At 46.5% G+C, this 8040-nt stretch overlaps 1 long non-coding RNA gene across 1 annotated transcript; it reads left to right on the top strand.

The window, feature by feature from the left end:
* Positions 1-1865: 1865 nt before the first annotated feature.
* Positions 1866-3015, top strand: LOC127306315 (uncharacterized). Its single transcript, XR_007854596.1, has 2 exons — positions 1866-2561; positions 2616-3015. It is a non-coding gene; the product is annotated as an uncharacterized lncRNA (long non-coding RNA).
* The last annotated feature ends 5025 nt before the right edge of the window (positions 3016-8040 follow it).

Raw genomic sequence — 8040 nt, 5'->3', positions numbered from 1 at the left:
ATCTATTTTCCCTCTACTTCTACTTCTTACGATCTACACTAAACCTACAATACGTAGTTATTGACGAGTTAATTTTTCTTCACGTTGTTATCCTGGCGCAATGTGATTTAGTGACATCGGCCCGCTGTCACTGAACTAGTTGCGAAGCAAACTAACCTATCACACAACTTAAATCTTGTGAAGCCGAGATCTCAAAAAGGTTTGATGCCCCATTTTTGGGTAAATAACGGTCACGCGCAGGACATGAGAGGTAAATGAAGCAATGGTTTAGCTGGGAGTGCTCAGTGAAATATAACACGTTTGATTGCATTGTGATTTGTGCATATGAGTTGCAAGTTAAGTTACAACCGAGAATTTTTTTAATTGTAACTGAAGATGCAAATAAGGAAAATCCTCTTGCAACGAAGATTTGGTCAACATAATTAACTAATCAATCAAATTTTACAGAAACACACTAGATTTACACGTATTTACACAGCCGATTCGCATGTTTTACTCGTGCGTGCTCTACGTTGCCCGTCCCGCAACACGTGCCGAGCGAGACATGTTTCGATCAACTCCGCTCCGGCGCGTCATCATCACGTACGTCAGCCGTCAGGCGCGCGCGTCGGATGCCCGCCACAGCTTGACCGAGCCATCGATCTGCGGCGAACCTTTACAAAGACGTCCGCGGAGCCAAGTGAAAGCCAGCGCGTCGAAGCCCGCGGCCGCCACCGTGTTGACGGCGTCGTCGGCGTGGGTGCGCACCGACTAAGGCACCGGGAGCTCGACACGCGCCACACCTTGAACCTCCTGTCTCCCATGACCCGGAGAGATGTAGATCAGCCCGGCTTCGGCGTCCAGGCTGAGTCACGACACCGGAGCGGGAGCCCTGTCAATGTGTCATACTTCGATTTGCACAGGCACTGCAAACATAGGAACATCTTGCCTTGGCTCAGTGATCTCAACCGTTCCCTGCAGTTCCAAATTCAGTTACCAACAATGACTAGGTTGGACAGTACCTCCACTTTGCAAATTTTTGGCACGGTTGTTTGCGCTCAGCGATCCAAATCCAGTTAATGATGGCGTCGCCAGACTCGCCATCCTCCTCTTGGAAGACGCGGCCAGCATGCGCAACGGCGGCGGCAACGAAATCGGGCTCCTGCTCTCCTCTTGGAGGAGACGGCCGGCGTCAGGGCAGCAGGAGCGTACGGCTCGTCAGGTCGAGCGCAGCCGCCAGCAAGACACGGGCGCTGGTTGAGACGGCCTCGACGGCGACCACGTCCGTGGAGCTGGGCGTGCCGGCGAGCGAGTCGTTGAACTGGGCGGACTCGTCGCTGTGTTTCCAGGGGTTCGATCTGCTGCCCTCGGATGCGCAACGAACAAACCAGAAGCGTCGACGTCCCTTTGCGGTACTTTCCTAGACGTCAGACGATCGTTCCGGAAAACGCTTGGTTTCAGTAGTCCGCCGATCGTGGATTCGTGGCGGAAAGATCGGTCGTGGGCCTCGCGTCCTCCCGCGGTGGGGCCACACGCGTGATACGCGGAAAACTCCAGCCGAACTCATACATCCGTATAACTCATGCATGCACTGTTGCGTCGTATCAACGCCTTTATTCACGTACTGTACAATTTTTTGGCTCCAGCACATGCACCACGCATCAGCAGTTAGTGCGACTGCTAGGTGCTAGCTAGCTTCCACATACGCAGCTGAATTTTTGTTGTTAACTGTTGTAAAAAAATATATAATATTTTGGTTGGATTTTTTTGTTGACTTTATTGTTGTAAATAACCAATATTTTTGTTAGATTTTTGTGGCTAATATTTAAGTTTTTTATTGTAATCGTTTGTCACTTTTCTAAAAAAATAGTTAGTGATTTTTGTTGTACTCCCTCCGTCACGTAATAGGTGTCGCATTGACATTTTTACGAAAACCACCTCTTCTTTTTTCCGACCAAACTCCGCGTCCCTCCACCCCGCACCTCATCCTCTTCCTGGCGACGCACCGCCCCGACGACCTCCTCCCTCCCGTCGACGCGCCCACCACCCTCGACGCCTCTCACCCTTTGCGTGCGACGTCGCCGTCCTCTCCTTCTCTCTCGTCGCAGGCAGTCTCTCCCAATTACGCCGCCGAGCCCACATCCTCTCGTGCCCAAAGAGGTGGTGGTAAAAATTGAGATTTTTCTCTCGATCTCTCACGGTGGCGGTGGCGGAGGCACGGCGGAGCTCAAGTGGCGGCGGTGGCTGGAGGAGATCCATTCGCGGTGGAGATGGAGCTCCAATCGGGTGCTGGTGCTGCATCGCCCGAGCTTGAGCTCAAAATGGGGATTTTTCATCCGCCCGAGCTTGAGCTCAAAGTGGTGGCGGCGGCGGAGGTCCAGTTGCGTGGTGCTGCTGCAGAAGCTGGAGGCGGACAAGAGGGAGGGGGTCTACGTTGTGGACGGGGAAGGCAACCTGGACGGCATCACGACGCTCGGGGATCCAGGCTCGCCAAGCTCGTCTACTAGCTGCCGCTGTACTTCAATGGCGTCATCCCCATGCCGTATGTTCTGCTTGCTGCAAAGCTTCAGTACTCCTACTCCGTATTTTCTGCTTTCTGCAAAGCTTCAATACTCCTCCTGCCTTTTTCTCCATAGAGGATAAAGAGGTGGATGGATGGATGGAGAGGAAGGAATGAAGAAGATGATGGTCTGCTAGCTGGTTTGTTCTTGAGCTCAGCAAGATTTTCTCTTTGAGTCATTTCTCTGACATGTAACTGATAGGTGAGAAATGAGCTCCAATTCTGTGTACTCACTGTAACAAGATTCAGCTCACACCTTTTTTTAAAGTCCCATTTCTGTGGCTTGCACTATTGTCTGCTCCCTGGGTGTACCAAAATACTGGGTGTTTTTTGCTTGTAGCTAGCAGCAGGATGGTTGATCTCCTAAAAATAGAACCAAAATACTCCTTGTAAGATTACTGATGTTGAGGTTATAGCTCTGGAACTCAACCTTGAAATATGATGCAGACTAGGACTACTGTATGTGTTGATTTTAATCTCTGTTTATCTCTGTGGAGTGTCGACTCTCTTATGAACTACTCCCTAGTTTACAGTACTCCAACAAGAGCAATGCAATTGAATTGCTGGTTATCTCTGAAATCTCATTGGTTCACATGGACATTGACTGAGTAATCATCACAACCATCCCAGCAATCATCATACTCCAGGAAGATACAGATTAATTTGTGTGTGAAGTGTGAACCTCAAGGTAGACATACAGTTGGAGATACTGGCCCAAATAAACCCAAACTTACAAAGCAAATGTAACATGTTTTAGTTGCTTGTTTTATCTTAGCAAGAAAAAAACCAGGGAAAGCATATGGGAGTAGTTTATGTCTGAAACCTGAATTGATGATAATACAGTGTACTCCAGGGAAAAAACCAAAAAGCCTTTTCTACTATGCTACTGTAATTGATCTTACAATCATAATCAAAGATCATACTCTGTCCCACTGTGTGCTACTGTAAATAGCCAACTGAACATCACTAGTGACTAACCATGCTACTGTGCTACTGTACATTAATGTCCTCTTGGCGCATTCTGCTGTATCTCCACACATCTTTTGCACTAAGAGGTGCTTTCTTCCTCTTGGAAACACTAGCCCCCACGACGCTCCGCGCCCTTCTAAGAGGAAGAGGCCTGCTCCCTCCAGTCCCGCCGCGAAACGCGCCCGCGAAGTGCTCAGCACTGCGGCTACTCGGAAAGCGGAGGCGGAGAAAAAGCGGCTCAAGCTTATCGACACCAGCAACAAAGGCCAGCCCGATATCCAGCAGTTCTTCAAGCCTTCCGGGTAAGCGCTTGGTTTCCGGAATACAAATTCTTCTGTTTTCACAAACAAACCCTTACTTAGTTTGCCGCCGTCAATTTGTTCCTTCATATAGCTGTAGGATAACGTTGCATAGAAAACAAAAAATTTCCTACCGCGAACACGCAATCCAAGCCAAGATGCAATCTAGAAGACGGTAGCAACGAGGGGTTTATCGAGTCTCACCCTTGAAGAGATTCCAAAGCCTACAAGAGGAGGCTCTTGTTGCTGCGGTAGACGTTCACTTGCCGCTTGCAAAAGCGCGTAGAAGATCTTGATCACGATCGGTTCCGGCGCCACGAACGGGCAGCACCTCCGTACTCGGTCACACGTTTGGTTGTTGATGAAGACGACGTCCACCTCCCCGTTCCAGCGAGCAGCGGAAGTAGTAGCTCCTCTTGAATCCGACAGCACGACGGCGTGGTGTCGGTGGTGGTGGAGAAGTCCGGCGGAGCTTCGCTAAAGCTACGCGGGAGTTATGGAGGAGAGGGGGGCGGCTAGGGTTTGGGAGGGGGTGGCCGGCCTCAAGGGGGTGCGGCCAACTTGTGGCTTTGTGGTGGCCGGCCCCCTCCCCTATGCCCCTCATTATATAGGTGGAACCCCAAGAGTTAGTCCCCAAGTCTTCGAATAAGACCCGAACCAAAAACCTTCCATATGGAGGGGAAACCTAGCCAAGCTAGGACTCCCACTAGAGGTGGGAGTTCCACCTCCCATATGGGGGGGTGGCCGGCCCCCTAAGGGGGAGTCCACTTGGGACTCCACCCCCACTAGGGTTGACCGGCCATGGAGGTGGAGTCCCATGTGGACTCCACCTTCCTTGGTGGTTTCTTCCGGACTTTTCTAGAACCTTCTAGAACCTTCCATAGAACCTTCCGCGACATTTTAATTCACATAAAATGACATCCTATATATGAATCTTATTCTCCGGACCATTCCGGAACTCCTCGTGATGTCCGGGATCTCATCCGGGACTCCGAACAAATATTCGAACTCCATTCCATATTCAAGTACTACCATTTCAACATCCAACTTTAAGTGTGTCACCCTACGGTTCGTGAACTATGCGGACATGGTTGAGTACTCACTCTGACCAATAACCAATAGCGGGATCTGGAGATCCATAATGGCTCCCACATATTCAACGATGACTTTAGTGATCGAATGAACCATTCACATACAATACCAATTCCCTTTGTCACGCGATATTTTACTTGTCCGAGGTTTGATCTTCGGTATCACTCTATACCTTGTTCAACCTCGTCTCCTGACAAGTACTCTTTACTCGTACCGTGGTATGTGGTCTCTTATGAACTCATTCATATGCTTGCAAGACATTAGACGACATTCCACCGAGAGGGCCCAGAGTATATCTATCCGTCATCGGGATGGACAAATCCCACTGTTGATCCATATGCCTCAACTCATAATTTCTGGATACTTAATCCCACCTTTATAGCCACCCATTTACGCAGTGGTGTTTGGTGTAATCAAAGTACCTTTCCGGTATAAGTGATTTACATGATCTCATGGTCATAAGGACTAGGTAACTATGTATCGAAAGCTTATAGCAAATAACTTAATGACGAGATCTTATGCTACGCTTAATTGGGTGTGTCCATTACATCATTCATACAATGACATAACCTTGTTATTAATAACATCCAATGTTCATGATTATGAAACTAATCATCCATTAATCAACAAGCTAGTTTAAGAGGCATACTAGGGACTTCTTTGTTGTCTACATATCACACATGTACTAATGTTTCGGTTAATACAATTATAGCATGATATATAAACATTTATCATAAACATAAGGATATAAATAATAACCACTTTATTATTGCCTCTAGGGCATATCTCCTTCAGTCTCCCACTTGCACTAGAGTCAATAATCTAGATTGCATTGTAATATACCTAACACCCATGGCATTCTGGTGTTGGTCATGCTTTGCCCTAGGGAGAGCTTTAGTCAACGGATCTGCTACATTCAGATCAGTGTGTACTTTGCAAATCTTTACTTCTCCATCTTCGATGTACTCGCGAATCGAGTGGTAACACAGCTTGATATGCTTCAGCCTCTTGTGTGACCTTGGCTCTTGTGCATTGGCGATGGCACCCATGTTATCACAGTAAATGATTAATGGATCCAATGCACTAGGAACCACACCGAGCTCTACAATGAACCTCTTCATCCATACCGCTTCTGATGAAGCCTCTGAAGCCGCTATGTACTCGATTCTGTTGAAGACTTCGCCACCATGCACCGCTTCGAGCTTGCCCACCATCGCCAGCACCATTCAATATAAACACGTACCCAGACTGTGACTTAGAGTCATCAGGATCAGTGTTCCAACTTGCATCGGTGTAACCACTTACAACGAGCTCTTGGTCACCTCCATAACAAAGAAACATATCCTTAGTTCTTTTCAAGTACTTCAGGATATTCTTGACCGCTGTCCGTTGTTCCATTCCTGGATCACTTTGATATCTGCTAGTCAAACTAACGACATGTGCTATATCCGGTCTAGTACATAGCATGGCATACATGATAGATCCTATCGCCGAGGCATAGGGGATTTTACTCATCCTTTCTCTTTCTTCTGCCGTAGCCGGTCCTTGAGTCTTACTCAAGACTTTGCCTGGTAACATAGGTAAGAACCCTTTCTTACTTTCGTCCATTCTAAACTTCTTTAGAATCTTGTCCAGATATGTACTCTGTGATAGCCCTATTAGGCGTCTTGATCTATCTCTATAAATCTTGATGCCTAATATATATGATGCTTCACCAAGGTCTTTCATTGAAAAACTATTATTCAAATAACCTTTAACACTGCTTAATAGTTCTATATCATTCCCGATCAATAATATGTCATCTACATATAATATCAGGAATGCTACAGAGCTCCCACTCACTTTCTTGTAAATACAGGCCTCTCCATGACACTGTATAAACCCGAAGTCTTTGATCACCTTATCAAAGCGTCGGTTCCAACTTCTCGATGCTTGCTTCAGTCCATAGATTGAGCATTTGAAGTTTGCATACTTTGTCAGCATTTTTAGGATCGACAAAACCTTTGGGTTGTACCATATACAACTCTTCCTCAATGTCTCCATTAAGGAACGCCGTTTTGACATCCATCTGCCAAATCTCATAATCGAAAAATGCAGCTATTGCTAACAAAATCCTCACAGATTTTAGCTTCGCTACAGGTGAGAAAGTCTCATCGTAGTCAACTCCTTGAATTTGTCGGAAACCCTTTGCGACAAGTCGAGCTTTATAGATAGTAATATTACCATCAGCATCTGTTTTTCTCTTGAAGATCCATTTATTCTCGACAGCCTTTCGGCTATCAGGTAAGTCTACCAAAGTCCATACTTTGTTATCATACATGGATCCCATTTCGGATTTCATGGCTTCTTGCCATTTGTTGGAATCTGGGCTCATCATCGCTTCTTCATACGTCGCAGGGTCCTCATCATTGTTATCCACAATCATGATATTTAGACAAGGATCATACCAATCAGGAGTGGTACGTTCCCTTGTCGATCTGCGAGGTTCAGTAGTTTCCTCGTTCGAAGTTTCATGATCATTATCATTAGCTTCCTCTGTTGCCGGTGTAGGCGGTATAGGTACAACTTCCGGTACTGCGCTACTCTGATCAACGAGTATAGATTCATCAATCTCATCGAGTTCTACTTTTCTTCCAGTCACTTCTTTAGTGAGAAATTCTTTCTCAAGAAAGGTTCCGTTCTTAGCAACAAAGATTTTGCCTTCGGATCTGTGATAGAAAGTGTACCCTATAGTTTCCTTAGGGTATCCTATGAAGACGCATTTTTCCGCTTTGGGTTCTAGCTTGTCCGGTTGTAACTTCTTTACATAGGCTTCGCAACCCCAAACTTTCAGGAACGATAGCTTAGGTTTCTTATTAAACCATAATTCATACGGTGTCGTTTCTACGGATTTTGATGGTGCTCTATTTAAAGTGAATGCGGCTGTCTCGAATGCATAACTCCAAAATGATAACGACAAATCAGTAAGAGACATCATAGAACGAACCATATCTAAGAGAGTTCGATTACGACGTTCGGACACACCGTTACGTTGAGGTGTTCCCGGCGGTGTCAATTGTGAAAGTATTCCGCATTTCTTTAAATGCATGCCAAACTCATAACTCAGATATTCACCTCCACGATCAGATCGTACAAATTTAA

The sequence above is a fragment of the Lolium perenne genome, chromosome 6, assembly GCF_019359855.2.
Source record: "Lolium perenne isolate Kyuss_39 chromosome 6, Kyuss_2.0, whole genome shotgun sequence".
Taxonomy (NCBI): domain Eukaryota; kingdom Viridiplantae; phylum Streptophyta; class Magnoliopsida; order Poales; family Poaceae; genus Lolium; species Lolium perenne.
This window is presented reverse-complemented; position numbering and strand designations above follow the sequence as displayed.